This window comes from Marmota monax, unplaced genomic scaffold (assembly GCF_021218885.2).
Source record: "Marmota monax isolate L192 unplaced genomic scaffold, Marmota_monax_Labrador192_F-V1.1 WCK01_AAM20220418_F8-fsc00012, whole genome shotgun sequence".
Taxonomy (NCBI): domain Eukaryota; kingdom Metazoa; phylum Chordata; class Mammalia; order Rodentia; family Sciuridae; genus Marmota; species Marmota monax.
In genome coordinates, this window is record NW_026695227.1 from 7,858,795 (window position 1) to 7,874,532 (window position 15,738).

Consider the following 15,738-nt stretch of genomic DNA (forward strand, 5'->3'; position numbering starts at 1 on the left):
ACACAGCCACATCAATGTTTATAGCAGCACAATTCACAATAGCTAAACTGTGGAACCAACTTAGATGTCCTTCAATAGATGAATGGATAAAAACAAAGGGGCATATATACACAATGGAATACTACTCAGTAATAAAATAGAATAAAATCATGGCATTTGTAAGTAAATGGATGGAGTTAAAGAAGATAAAGGTAAGTGAAGTTAGCCAATCCCAAATGCCAAATGTTTTCTATCATATAAGGAGGCTGATTCATAGTGGGATTGGGAGGGAGAGCATGGGAGGAATAGATGAACTATAGATAGTGCAGAGGGGTTGGAGGGGAAGGGAGGGGGCATGGGGTAATTAGTGATGGTGGAATGTGATGATCATTACTATCCAAAGTACATGTATGAAGACATGAATTGATGTGAATATACTATGTATACAGAGATATGAAAAATTGTGCTCTATATGTGTAATAAGAATTGTAATCCATTCTGCTGTCATACCTTTTTACATAAATTTTTTTATTTATATATATCTAAACAAATGGATCTAAAAGGACTTAAAAACAGCAAACTATAGGGAGGCAGTCACATCAATGTTTTTAGCAGCACAATACACAATAGCTAAATTGTGGAACCAACCTAGATATCCTTTGGATAAAGAAAATGGGGTATATATACACAATGGAATATTGACTCAGCAGTAAAAGAGAATAAAATCATGGCATTTTCAGGTAAATGGAGTTGGAGAATATAATGCTAAGTGAAGTAAGCCAATCCCAAAAAACCAAATGCCACATATTTTCTCTGATATAAGGAGGCTGATTCATAATGGGGATGGGGGTAGCATGTGAGGAATAGATAAACTCTAGATAGGACAAAGAGGAGGGAAGGGAAGGGAGGGGGAGTGGGGGTAGGAAAGATGGTGCAATGAGACAAACACCATTACCCTAAGTACATGTATGAAAACATGAATGGTGTGACTCTACTTTGTGTACAACCAGAGACCTGAAAAATTGTGCTCTATTTGTGTAATATGAATTGAGTTGCATTCTGCTGTCATATATAACAAATTAGAATAAATAAAAATAAATTTTTAAAACCATAAGTTTACATAATTCGTCCAGCTCAGTCTTCTCTAAGCATATCCTAATTTGCTGTTTCCAGTAAATTCATATAGTAATGATGTGTCAGCCTAAATGTGTCCCAAATCTAGCCTGACCTTTGATTGCAAATTTTAAAAAATTCTGTCTACAATTGGTATTGTTCCATTGAAGTCTAAGATAAATTGTAAACAGGGTATTTTGGGGAAAAGACATAGGAAAGAAAGATTGAGAAATGTATATTTCCTATTCAAGTGATTATTTAATAACAATTTTTCTCAACTATCATTCCCCATGTGTTAAAATATTTTAGAGTGTAGCACACTTTCCCAATCTTCCCCATCTGGATCCTTGTAACCACTGTATATGCTTTTACTGCCTTCATATCTTTTTAGCTAAGGAATAAGCTTTTGTTCTTAAGTGTATAAGTTTGTTTACCATATCATACTTTACATTTTATGATATCTGAGTTGTGTATAAATAAGATCAACTTATGATCTGAGAGTGGGTGAAATAAGATATTCAGCAATTTCAGGCTTTCCAATAAATATCAAGGCCAAATTATTTTTATCAATGGTAAATGCTGAGAAGTCCAGAGGAAATAGATTTTTTTTTGATACCAGGGCTTGAACTCAGGGGCACTTAAGCACTGAGCCACATCACCAGCCCTTTTTTGTATTTTATTTAGAGACAGGGTCTCACTGAGTTGTTTAGGGCCTTGCTAAGTTGATGAGGCTGGCTTTGAACTTGAGATCCTCCTGCCTCAGCCTCCAGAGCTGCTGGGATTAGAGGTCTACACCATCCTGCCCCACCCTCAGACCTCTTTGGCTAGTCAGAAACAAGGTGTCCACAAAAATGAACATATGAAGATTGCCTAATAATTGGGTAACACAAATCCAATCTGAATGTTTTAATAAATCTATGTGAGTGTGGATTGACCATTAAAATATTAGTTTTCTTTAATATCAGTAAAAGTATGGAAATGTGGTGAAGTGTAATTATTAGGAAAAAAGGATGGGCATTGGGACTAGAAAAGTTGTGCATAGAGGGAACCAGAGTTGTTGCAGCCTGGTCTCCCCTGATGGTGAAGGATAATTCCTGTGTTGAAGGTGAGGTAAAAACAAACATGCTCCACCCATCAAGTACCCATTCTGGAGTGCAGCCTTGAGCAGGATCCCCAGTTAGTCTGTTGACATAATGAAAGTTAGTAATTAATTTAATATCAAAACATTGTAGGTCTTGTCCTCAGTTATGCACCACTTTTGCGAGCAAGAACAAATTGCTCACTCTTTTCCTGCCTTTTGCTCCCCAGCTCTCCAGGAACACCTGAATGCCTAGAAGGCAGTTGTGTTTTCTACTCCAGCAGGAGGGCAGGTGAGTAGGAAAAATGGTGTTTGCTCTGAAGTAAGTTAACATTCCATCTCATTTAAAAGAAAGAAGCAAAATGATTCCTATAAAGGAGGAACATAAAAATATCTGAAGGAAACTGAATAGATTATTTAAGAGTCATTGTTATTCCATTTTAATGATTTCAGTTATGATATACATCATTAGTTTTCTATTAGCTTTTTAAAATTATGATTATACTGCTTTGTAAAGTAATGCTATTAAAACTAATGTTTTACAATATAAAGGGAATTAGTTCATTGTAGCTTTTTATGTTTCCAGAAAAATTAATTTTGGTAAAAGTCTTTAACTTCTACGGCTCAAACAGAAAAGTGGAGGGTAGGAACCCATCCATCTTGACTCTTTAAGCCTAGTTTTTTGTTATTGTGGAAAAAAGATAGAGTTCAAATAATTTGCTTTTCAATTTTTTGCTGTTATGAATACTGTAAAATGGGCATTATTCAGATTTCAAGAATTTTTTCGCCTGATATTTGAAGATAGAGCAAACATAAGGTTTCATTCTTGTCGAGGAGCCAATAACACATTGATTCCTGTCGGCCACTAGATGTCCCCGTAGAGATGTTCCTACCTTAGAGGCTTCTGTAAAAAGATACCTACAAGGCCATGCGGTGGCTGGCTACTCCCAAAGCCCTTTTCCTTACTTTAAGTTAGCACCCAGAACACAAAAGATGCTTTCTCTTCCTTTCTAGAGGATTAATTACAGAGGACTGGATGGGACTTGAATTTAGCAAAAAGTGAGTAGAATTAGGTTTAGGCATTTGCCCAATATTTATATTTATTAATTACTCAATCAAGAAAAATGAGAAGCCTTGCAAGTGTAGTTGAGATTTATAGACAACTTTAATTAAGCATGCTAAAATAAGGAGTGGCTTGGGTTTGAATTAGATAACAAAATGACAAATAATAACAATTATATTTGTTAATAAAATATTTTAATATTTGTATTTTGAATATAAAGGTGTTGAATGTTCTGGAAATTAAGGAAAATTTCAATAAGGAACTCATTCAGGCAATGTTGATCTCCAAAGGAAGTTGGAGTTGTTGAGATTTCTTATATAGCTTCTCACCTCATAACTCTTCTCTGTTCTCCATTCTGACAAAGGTTGACCATGCCAGCTGCCAGAGCAACATGACATGATGCCTTTACTTAAGTTAATATTTTTCATAAGTTCATTTAAGTTTTAGCTCTAAGATTACCAGCAAAAGGAGGAGGTAACTGAATATTTTGATTCAAAGGGTCACTTAATTTGGGGGTTTTATAGAGTCACAAAACTGGATTAGAATAATAAAATTCATGTTTTAAAAATTATCTGAATCATTCAATAAATTTTGGTGTAAACCAAAAAACCAAGGCAAACCAAACCAAACAAACAACAATAACAGCAACAACAACAAAAACTGAATACAGTGTTAAAAATATTTCTATTTAAAACCTGTCTTTGATTTTTAAAATTGGGAAATAATTATTTATTAGAATAGGTGAATCATTTCAAAAGGATAAATCCTGTATTTAAAATAATATAGACTCCATTTATCAATTGAATATGCCTTATCAACTTTGTGACTATATAATCTCTTATAATGTTGATTTAGTATTTCATGATGTATTACTTACAATCCAACATAAGAATAATATGGGGAAATGAAAAATGAATTAATGGAAAATAACTAAAATTTTTTCTTTTTCTAAAGAAAGCATCTGCACTGGGGGGTGGTGGTTATTTTCATAAAAACTTTCTTTTCAATATGGAAGAAAAAGACACAAGTGGACACCCAGTCTTTAGATTCCCTTAATTAAAGTGACAAATGGTGATATTTGAGCAAATTTGGAGGATGGGAACAATGGCAAGAGACTGACAAAGGCAATTACTCTATTGTCTCTAAAAATAGGGAGAAAATTATACAATGGAAGAGATAGAGGATTTGATAATCCTGGGAAAAAATTCTTAAATATTGAATGAAGTTTGTGAGCCCTTTAAAGAAGGAAAAACGGGTCATTAAAAATAAGCATATGAAATTACAAATGACAAGTGCTAGAGAGGATATGAGAAATCAGAACCCTGAGAGGAATGTAAGGTGGTTGAGCCAATTTGAAAAATGGACTGGCAATTCCTCAAATGATTTAACACTGAGTTACCATATGACTCAGCAAACCCACTCCTGGTTGTATACCCAAGAGAAATGAAAACATATGTTCACATAAAAACACATACTTGAATGTTTATAGCAGCAATATTCATCATAGCCAAGAGATGGAAGCAACCCAGATGCCCATAAGTGGATGAATGGGTAAGCAAAATGTGGTATAGCCATATGACAGAATAGAGTGCAATCACAAAAAGAAGTGAAGTACTGCTACCTGTTACAACATGGATGAACCTTGAAAACATGCTCGGTGGAAGAAGTCAGCCACAAAGGACCATATATTATGTTTCCATTTATGTGAAATATCTATGATAGGCAAATCTATAGAAACAGAATTAGTGTTTGTTCAGAGCTGGAACAGAGGTTAGAATTTGGGGTGTGACAGCGAGAGTTTCTTTTTGGTGTTGTGAAAATGTTCTAAAATTGATTATGGAGATTGTTACAAAACCCTATAAATACACTAAAATTCATTGACTCATACACTTTAAATGGGTGAATTGTACGCTATTCGAATTATCTCAGTAAGATTTTTTTTAAAAGAATAAGTATGGGTATGTGAAGAACACACACAATAAAACCTGGAGTTCTAACCCTCAGGTTTATAGTGATAGCATCCACATCAAAGTGTGGGTGAGAAAATGAGGATAGAAAAATTAGATGTGGCATAATCCTGAAGGACATTGTTCCAAATGCCATAATCCTGAATCTTGAAATTCTGAAAGATACCTGAAGTCTAAAATCCTGAAAGATCAAAAAACTGAAAATATAATTGTGGAAAAAATAATTTTAAATATGTAAAAGACATTTATTTAGATTTTTAAAAGAAGCTTTATTTGAAAAAAGTATATGTTTATTATTTGAAAATTCTTTTTAGATGTTCATGACAGTAGAGTGTATTTTGACATATTATACATAATGGAGTATAACTTATTCTAATTAGGATCCCATTCTTGTGGTTGTACATGATGTGGAGTTTCATGGTGGTGTATTCATATATGAACATAGGAAAGTTATGTCTGATTTATCCTACTGACTTTCCTATTTTCATCCCCTCTCCCTTTCCTTCATTCTCCTTTGTCTAATCCAATGAACTTCTATTCTCTTATCTCCCTTATGGTGGGTTAGCATTCTAATAACACAGAGAACTCTTTAATTTTAATTTTAATTAAGCCTTTAATTTTTGGGGATTGTCATATTTCACTTAGCATGATAGTCTCCAGATCCATCCATTCACTGGCAAAAGTCATAAGGTTATTGGTTTTTTTGAATGAATAATATTCCATTGTGTATTAATACCATAGTTTCTTTATCCATTCATCTGTTGAAGGGCACCTAGGTTGGCTTCATAGCTTAGCTATTATGAATTGAGCTGCTATAAACATGGATGTATCCATGCCTCCGTAGTATGCTGATTTGAAGTCCTTTGGGTATATACCAAGGAGTGGGATAACTGGGTCAAATGGTGGTTCCATTCCAAGTTAAAAAACACATTTAAATATGACAGAATACTATATACATCATTTTACATAATGAATATACAATAAGAACATACATATTTTTGCATACATATACACCCAGGTATACTGCCAGTATAATAGTGGCAGTATACCTGGGTGTATACCTGGGTGTATACCTGGGTGTATAGCAAATGAATTATATTCTTAAAGAAATAGGTCAAAAGTTAAATGTTTAAATGCAGGTCACTATAGTTGGTAATTGTATGCATCCTGCTTTATAACTGCAGTCTTCTGAAATACTGTGATAAACAACCTAAGACTTTTTTTTTTTTATTTTGACAATACTGGGAACAACCTAAGTCTTTCGATAAGATTGATTTAAAACTGCAGTGGGTCAGCACTGCATATGCAATTGCTTTTAAGTGCAGAGATCGCAAAAAATTTTGTCTTTCATAAATGCAGATGTACAAAAAGGACATTTCTTCATTTGCTGAGGCAGTTTCAACATTTTTACATACACCAATTCTTACACATAAATTCAACATTGTGATAAAGCAATTTGCAGAGTAAAATTTTGCAAAACCATGCCTAAAATGAGTTGGGACTCTAAAAGTCTTTACAGAATTTATACCTCCAGTATTGGAAATTATGCAAAGATGAAATGCATAATAACATAATCCTGGCAATTGAAAATATTGAGGAATAAAACTAAAATGAAAGACAAAAAAAAAAGGGAAAATCAAAATAAAACTACCCCCCCTCCCACACACACCAAGAGGAAATTATAAAAAGTATTTCACAGGGATGGATTATAGGCAATTGCATGGAAATAATCCATAATGGCTGACTTTGATGATTATCAACTATGTTTTGAATTCTTGCATTACAATAAATAGTTACTTTTTTTTTTTCCTGTTAGGAAATGGCTCTCCTTGAAGAGTACATTCACATTAGTTTCCTAGGTGGTGCTGCTGTTTTGGAATTCTTGTGTTTCAGCGTTCACCAACATAAACATCCCCCTTTCTTCTGTGCCGGGCTGCATGTTGTTTTGGGTATGTGGAAATCTATTCCACATGTGCTCATATATAGACCGCAAGAAAAAATACTAGTGATTAGATGGCGATATTGGTGTGTGTCTTCTTATCCTACTGTGCACACAATTATTTTTGAATCAGTCAGTAGCTTTGTGCCACCTTCAGGCAAATATAGCTTTTATGAAGCAAAAGCTCCTCGGAATTCATTAGCTAGAGAAATGTCAATACAGACAAATGGCACATTTTTAAACTGAAGTTTTGCTTGTTGCTGTGTAGTGTGACCCATCCCGTCCCCAGAATTCAGTTTTCTACTCCTCTTCTGCAGCCTTTATCCAAGGGGATTACGGTTTGGGGATTTTGGCATTTAGGAGTTTAGCATTCAGAAGTTTAGTCTTTTGGGATGATGATCTTGGGAATTTTAGACCTTAGGGATTTAAAAAATTTGTTCTAATTAGTTATACATGACAGTAGAATGCATTTTGACACATCCTACATACTTTAGGGATTTTGATCTTTAACATTTGGAATTATGGCATTTGAAATTGTGACTTTTGAGATTCTGACTGGCACTGATGGCATCCTAAGTCATTCTTAGGATGTTCTCCCAGAATATGAAACCTCACCCCTCACCATGGATGTTGCCTGAGCTGGGGGCTGCTCTTGTTCCCTGAGGAACCCACGTAACTTCTGTTCTTGTGTTGGAGCCTCTGCTCTAGATTTTGGAGGAGTACATCACACCTCTTCATTCACTCTTGTCCCTTATCTCTTCAATTCCAACCAGTGGGGGAAATATCCCATATCTCACAACTTATAGATGCCATTTTGAACATCATTATTTGACAGAATTTTGATAGCCTGAGGAGAATTTGGAGTGCTGTAGGCTAGGCAACAGTTTGGATGATTATTATATATTGGTAATTATTATATAGCAGTGATGTACCAAAATGATCCAGGAAGTTAAGCTGCTTAACTTAACTATAGAGGCTTATAAGCTGATTATAGGCCTCTCTTGTTCATATTATTGAGTACCACAATTTCTTCTCTGTGATGTGGGTGAGGGGTTGCAATGGCAGGTTGACCACAGTAAGACACCCAAAGCAAGGAGGTATCACAAATACACTGTCTATTAGAAGCATCTGCTGATTTTGCTAGGCTGAAATGGTAAATCAAATACAAAACCAATAACATAAGATATGGGTTAAGGTGGCCAAATATTTACATAAGTGAAAAAGACTATTGTCTATTTCACCCATAATGTCAGTATGGGTGAACAACTTTTATGAGTGATTAAGAAAGACTAACAGAGTTAGCTTGCTGTGTTATCAGCTTTCCATCACTACAATAAAAATGAGATAATTAACTTATCAAGAGAAAAGGTTTATTGTAGCTCATGGTTTTAGAGGTTCTAGTCCACGATCAGGTGGATCTGTCACTTTTAGGCCCCTGGTGGAGGTGCTGGATGGCAATGGTAGGAGGAATGTATGGCAGAGCAAACTACTCACCTCATGGCCAGAAAGCAGAAGAGGAAGAGGTCAGAGTCACACAATCCCCTTCAAGGGCATGACCCTCATGACCTAAGGGCCTCCCACAAGGCCCCACCTTCTAAAGGTTCCCCTACCCAGGGACCAAGCCTTTAACACATGGGTGTTTGGAGGACGCTCAATATCTGAACTCTAGCATCTGCCTTTGTACGTCTGTTCTACACAGATCAGGTCAGATCAAGATTGTCTTATTATTATATCTTTGTTTCAGGAAGCATGCCATAAGAAAAGTATTGACCAGAGGAACAGAAGGGTATGGAAGTCATGGCAAAATATAATAGTTGAAATAAGTGAGGAGGTTGGTTTGGACACACCACCTTTCTCTGATGTAATCACTTGCTCTTCTCTGTATCTTGTGGAAGTTGTAATTTTGTTCAGATGAAAAATTTATATACATTCACATCTTGTGGAAGTTGTAATTTTGTTCAGATGAAAAAGTTATATACATTCACATCGGTCTCCCATGACACACTTGAAGGTTGGACCATTCTTGGTCTTCATATCCTTTTTGTATTATATTATTCATATCGTTTTTAGGATGATATTAGTTTACTCACGTGGATCTCAATTAACATATAGATTTATTGAAGGGAAGAAAATGTAGACATTGTCAAACCAGAGGACAGACTTAGGGCTGACTGGTGAAGGGTACAAGGAGGTAAACTATGGCTGAATATAAGGATGAGATTGTGCAAGCCCTCATAGGGTCCTATAATTTTGAGGTAGGTTATATTAAAAAATATTCTTCATCACCCCTTGTGTGTGGATGGCATTTCTCCATCCTCATTGACTTCAGGTTTGCTACGTGAATTGTTCTGGCCAATGAAACCTGAGTGGAAATGCTGACTCATGGTTTTCCATGTCTTCTTTTTTCTCTGTCAGTGTGACTGGCACTGTTCAGAGAGAAGCTGCTCCTTCATTCTATATCCTAGACTCAATACCAGATGTAATGTAGCCTCAGGTTGCTCATCCACGATGGACTTTTTCTATTGTGAGCAAGAAAGGACTGGTATTGTGGACCACTGAATTTTGAGTTTGTTATTGCAGCATCACCTGGTATATAGGTACTGGTATTGTTTTCCCTGAAGACAAAGGCGATTATTTCTAGTGCTCTTGTGGGGGAAGTTCCCATGTAGGACAATAGTTTGGATCGCCTCTCCTCAAATTCTAGGAGTCCATGAGCATCGTTCATAATCTCTGTTTCCTTCTGTCTGGAGCTGCAGTATCCACTAAGGTTTCTCCTAACATTCAGTGAAACTTTTAGGCTCACAAAACTACCATTGCCAATTTGGCTCTAGCCTGTCCTCCTAGCAGGGGTCCTAACTTGTTGTCAGGGTAACACCAGGGGCTCTACTTCAGGGAGAATCCTTGAGTCAGTTAACATAACAGCATCTGGAGTTACTGTTTCTCTGTTGTAATAGCTCAGGTGACAGGAGACGAGATCTGGGCTGGGTGGGCAGGACTCTGCCTTGGTTTAATTACCATCTAACAGGAGCCACTGCTCCTTGGAACAATTCCATTGGCATGGCTTTCAAAGTTTCCTTTGGGAAATGACTGGTCACAAGAGTCAGTGCCCTCAGGGGAGTCCAAAAGAGGGCTTCCATAAGATATTTATTGTTTTCCCAGCCAGATGCAGTCTAATTAGACATCATTTTTACCAGAAGCAAAGTTGCCTTGAAAAATAGGCTTTCATTAGGTTACCAAGGGAACTGAGCCAGAAAGTTAACAAAAAACTCAGATTCTCATATGGAAAGTAAAAAGTATCACTGCCTCTTTGGCCTCAGACACATTGTGAACTCTCTGTACTAATCTATTTTGTATTTAGATTCTACTCATCTTGATTTATGTGTTTTCATCGTATCCTTGGAAGAATCAGTACTATTGGGGTAGAGTACATTTCTTTATTTTGATTTTTTTTAGCTTTATTACCTTTAGCCAGAATCTTCTTTTGGTTAACTAGAAAATCAGTTGATGTGGTAAGGAAATTTTAGGTCTTGCTGGAATATATATTTTTCTCCACTAGTATCAGAGATAGCAACTTTGATGCAACTAGATATAGGGTTAGATATATTTGAGCAAAAGTGTTCTGATATGCAGTTTCCAGATAGGACAGGATTATGACAACAGCTGATACCCCCAACATAACTTGCCTGCTTTTTATGGAAATGCCAGATATATACATGTTGATCTTTGTTTTTTAACTCTCTAATATGGGATCATGTTCTAAATACATTTTCTTTCAATGGTTTTGAGTTTGAAATGGGTAAAAGTGGGACCTCATGGCACATGCCTCTGTCCCAGCCTCTAGAGAGCCTGAGGCAGAAGAATTGCAAGTTTAAGGGCATTTTAGCAAAAAAAATCCCATTTCAACATAAGTAAATAGGGCTGGAAATTTAACTTGGTGGTAGAAAGCGCCTGGGTTCAACTCTTAGTACTGAAAAATGAATGAATGAATGAATGAGGGAAAGGAGAAGGGAGTCTGATGTTCTGCAGAAAAACGCTAAAAATCTATCTTTCTTTCTTTTTTCTTTTTTTTTTTGAGGCAGCCTTTGAGCCTTCTCTGGAGAGCCCAAAGTTTATGGAGAACATAGTTGGAAACTCTGTAGTATAATACAAAGGATATTAGAGTTCTAGACATACCTTCACAATTGATTAGTTAGGCAACTCTGGACAAGACACTTTATCTCTCCGGGTCTTTATTATCCCTGTGTGAAAAGTGAGAGGGAATAAAATGATTTTTAAGGTTCTTTCAGACTCTGATTCTACTTTTGGGGGATGAGGGCAAAAAATTCAATGAGGAATTGAATCCAGGGAATCTTTATCATTGAGCTATATCTATTCTTTTTATTTTATTTTTAAAAATTTTAACTTGGTGAGATCTCACTAAATTGCTGAGACTAGTCTGGAATTTGTGATCCTTCTGCCCCACCTCCCCAGTTGCTGGGATTATAGGCATGTGCCCACTGTGCTTTGACTCTAATACTTTTGTGGTTTGGACCAGAATGTTCTCCAAAGGCCCATGTGTTGAAGGTTTGGTACCCAATGCAGCAATGTTCAGAGGTAGGTTCTTTGGGAAGGGTTTGCATCATGAGGGCCCTGGCCTCATTAGTGGATCAATCCATTGATGGATTTATAGTTTGACGGCATTACTGTGGGGTGGTGTAAACTGTAGGAGGTGGGTCTACTGGATGGAGTAGATGCCTTGGAGTGTGCTTTGGAAGGGCACATTTTGTCCCTGGTCCTTCCACATATGCACTATCTCTCTCTCTCTCTCTCTCTCTCTCTCTCTCTCTCTCTCTCTCTCTCTCTTTCTCTCTCTCTCTCTCTCCCCCTTTCCCTCCCTCCATCCTTCCTCACTGCTCTGCTGCACCCTTCCTGCCATGGTGTTCTGCCTCACCTCAAGTCCAGAAACAATGGAACTGGCTGACCATGGACTTAAACCTCTGAAATTGTGAGCCAAAATAAGTCTGTCCTCTTTAAATTGTTTTCCTTGGGTATTTTGTCACAGTAACTAACACAGATACCTTTTGATTATGAACAAGGATCCCTTAATAAAGATAGGTACACAAATATTGCATTGAGAATAGAACTTTAAATTTTAATTAATTGGTCAATGAATAAAGATTTGGAGGATGATTTTTTTTTCTATTTCTTCGGTTTTTAAGTTTTAGAGCTGTAAAAATATATTAAATCTAAGCCAAGTACCAGCTTTGATATTTAAGAACCCTATTTTAATCTACTTCTGCTTGTAGGAGTTAATTGACAGCATGTTTCTGGCATTTGATAATTTCCTCTTCTTTTATAATCACAGAGTTTCAAATCATACAGTGCAGGCTGTAAACAAAGGAAGAAAGTTATGTTTTTGATTATTTTGAATGACTTTTCATTTATGCTAACAATCCTGCTTTTTTTTTATATGATGCAGTGCTCCAAGAATCACTAGGACAAGTACAAGCAATCTGAGTCCAGGAAAGACACTTTCTTGGATGAATTCTTCACTGTGTGCTTTACGGAGGCTGCATAGCAAAGTATGGCAGGGCACCAAAGCAAAGAGCAGATGTGTGTGCTCTGGGTCTGAGCAGTAACCAGGAGGCCTGGTCCACAGGTGTTCCTCCTTATTATTGGTATACATATGTCATACAGTCTCGTAGTGTTTTGCCAAGTGACCTGGGGGTGTAAGGATTGTTTTCCCCACTTACAATGTTGAAATAGAGAAGGCTATTTTTATAAACATTTAAAAAATTATAGTCCAGGAGCTACTTCACCAGTATCCTCTTACATAACTGTAGATTCTACTGGGGGACCCGGGAGTTCAAATCACACCAAATATATGGATATTGTATGGTATTTTCCTTCACCTGACTTAAATCTACTCTTATAATAAGAATAATACTATACTTAGTTATTGACCCCAGTGAATCAGATGATGCAATTATTTTTGCTATTTCACTATTCCTTTTTTTTTTTCTTTTTTCTTTTTTTGGTACTAGGGATTGAACTCAGGGGCACTTGACCACTGAGCCACATCTCCAGCCCTATTTTGTATTTTATTTAGAGACAGAGTCTCACCGAGTTGAGTTGCTTAGTGACTCACTTTTTGCTGAGGCTGGCTTTGAACTCGCAATCCTCTTGCCTCAGCCTCTTGAGCTGCTAGGATTATAGGCTTTTGCCACTGTTGCATTGCCTTCACTGTTCCTTTATGTATATTCAGGGACGTGGGTTCTACTCTTACTCCTGATGTGCGATGAAATGAATTTCTGGTCAATCTTAATTAACTAAGTCTGGACCCCAAAAGTAAAGTGTCTGGTTTCAGTGAGAACCACTGTATTCAAAGGTGAGACTTGATTTAAAGCCCGAGCTTCTCCCCTCCCTCCATTCAGGGCTACTGCAGGCTGGGAGCCTCGTGCTCCTAGAGTGGTGGCAACAGTTGGCTATGTCAAGGGCTTTTCCTTTCATAGGCAGCTAGCCTCTAGTTCCTCCTTCCTTCACTTGCTACCTTACTCTGACATGTTTATGTTGGTGGGTGGGGAGGGAGTAGGGCCCTGGGGCAGAAAATGTTCCTTGATTGGAACTGTGGCAGTAATGGTGACATGCATGACATGGTAGACATTAAAGCTGATCTTTCCTGGCATAATTGCTGCAGTAGTTTGCATACCATTTGAGTGTGTGCCCCAAGGAATCATGTGTTGGAAATTTGGCCTCTAGTGTGGCTATGTTAAGTGGTGGTAGGACTTCAAAGAAGTTGAACCTAGTGAGAGGTAGTGGGGGTTCTGCCCTTAAGAAGGACTAAGGTGGTTCTCTGGGAACCTTGAGTTAGTTATTGTAAAAGGCTTGCTATAAAAGGAGCAAGCGTGACTCCTCCCCTTACTCTGGATCCCTGTCTCACAATTTGATCTCTCCCTCTCGCACATGTTCTCATTCTGATACCATCCACCATGAGGTCCTCATCAGAGCTGAACTGATACTAGCGATGGCCTTGCACTTCTATAACCATGAGTGAAATAACCATTTATTATACCTTTATAAATTTTCAGCCTCATATATTTTGTTATAGTAATGTAAAATAGACCAATACGTGCACATACATATATGTAGGTGAGACACACATCGCAATTCCTCTGACATGGGCAAATGCATTTCTATTTAGTTGCTCACTTCTTTCATCATGCCAAGGAATAAAAGTTCTCACTTCTTTTTGTTGATGCTTGTTAATATTTCTTGCAGGTGCTCTGAGTGTCTCAAATTCCCCATACAGTCCTTTTTCTCATGTGAAACCTCATTTGGTTTAAGAGAAACACTCAGACTCAACACTCCTGCATTCTTTGCCCTGATAAATCCCAGTAACAGTTACTTTCTTGCATAGGCTATTTGGCCTGATTCTTGTCCCTGTGTTCCCAGCCTCCTTTTAAAATACCTATTTCCAGGCTTGAGTTGAAGTGTAAGGCAATTTTCTGAAAAACTTAAAAAAAAAAAAAAATCCCCCTCTGGATTTCTGTGGTGCTGCCAATGTTCTGTTTCTTGACCAAAAAGACACGTGTTTATTTAGTAATAATTCATTGTGCATTTTGTTTAACTTTTGTAACTTTTCTGCGTCTTACTTGCCATTAATTCTACTTAAGGATAAAAATAGTCAAAATAATATCACCAAGGTGTTAAAAACAATGCAAAAAAATCATTTCAAATCTATAATACCCAATTTTCATTTACTTTCAAAGTAGGGTATTTTTTTTTCTGGTTCTTGGATTCTTTGAATAACTTTTACCTTGTTCTGCTCCTTATTGGAAGAAGGATCTCAGTTGAAACTTTAAACATCTGTACATTGATTTTAAAACTACTGTCTAGTGAATATTAATATCAAGTGCCATTTTTCCAATTATCTATAGTAAACTTTATCATGTTTACAATGAGGAAAATTGGAAATCATATTTTGGAAAACATATTTTTGTGATACATTTTAAGATCAATGGATTGAGTTTACCAAGAAACTGAAGCAAAGCAATGCAGGAAACTCTGGTTCAATATAGAGGCATTACCTTCAGACCTACCAGGCTCAGTCTTAGGACCAAGATTCTCATGGGTATGACTTGGGGGCTTCCACAAAAGTGACCTTCAATTCCATGAAAAGTAACATAGGCCAGTTATCATCATGACACGGATGTCAGAGGTGTTATCTACAGCAAAGCTGGTGGGAGACTAATCATACATTGCTCAACTCCTTTACCTCTAAAATTAGTGATTTTTAAAATTATCTAAAAGCAAGTAACTAAAAACGAGTGCAGTGAGTTAAGTCTAGATGTTTTTTTCAGATTTTCCCTTGATTTTACTATCTGCCTCATAAATGGGCAATAAGTAATAGCTATTGGTAATAGACTTGTAGATCAATATAGCAGAAAGTGAGGAGGCTTGGAAGTCTGGATTGCATAGAAGGAGTAGTTGCGGCGAGTGGTCCTATTCCAGACCTGTTAGGATCAGGACATATGGTTGAACAACTTTAAGTGGGAGTGGGGGAAGGATGAATGAATGGGGTCTTTGAACAAAGAATGTAATAACAGAAAACCTGTCTTTT

The 15,738-nt window shown here is 36.8% G+C and overlaps 1 long non-coding RNA gene across 1 annotated transcript in view; it reads left to right on the plus strand.

Moving 5' to 3' along the window:
* The first annotated feature begins 3,135 nt into the window (after positions 1–3,135).
* LOC131423857 (uncharacterized) overlaps positions 3,136–15,738 on the plus strand; it is a 56,566-nt gene continuing 43,963 nt past the window's right edge. Inside the window, exon 1 of the long non-coding RNA XR_009225956.1 lies at positions 3,136–3,229. This is a non-coding gene — a long non-coding RNA (uncharacterized LOC131423857). The remainder of the gene's footprint in view (positions 3,230–15,738) is intronic.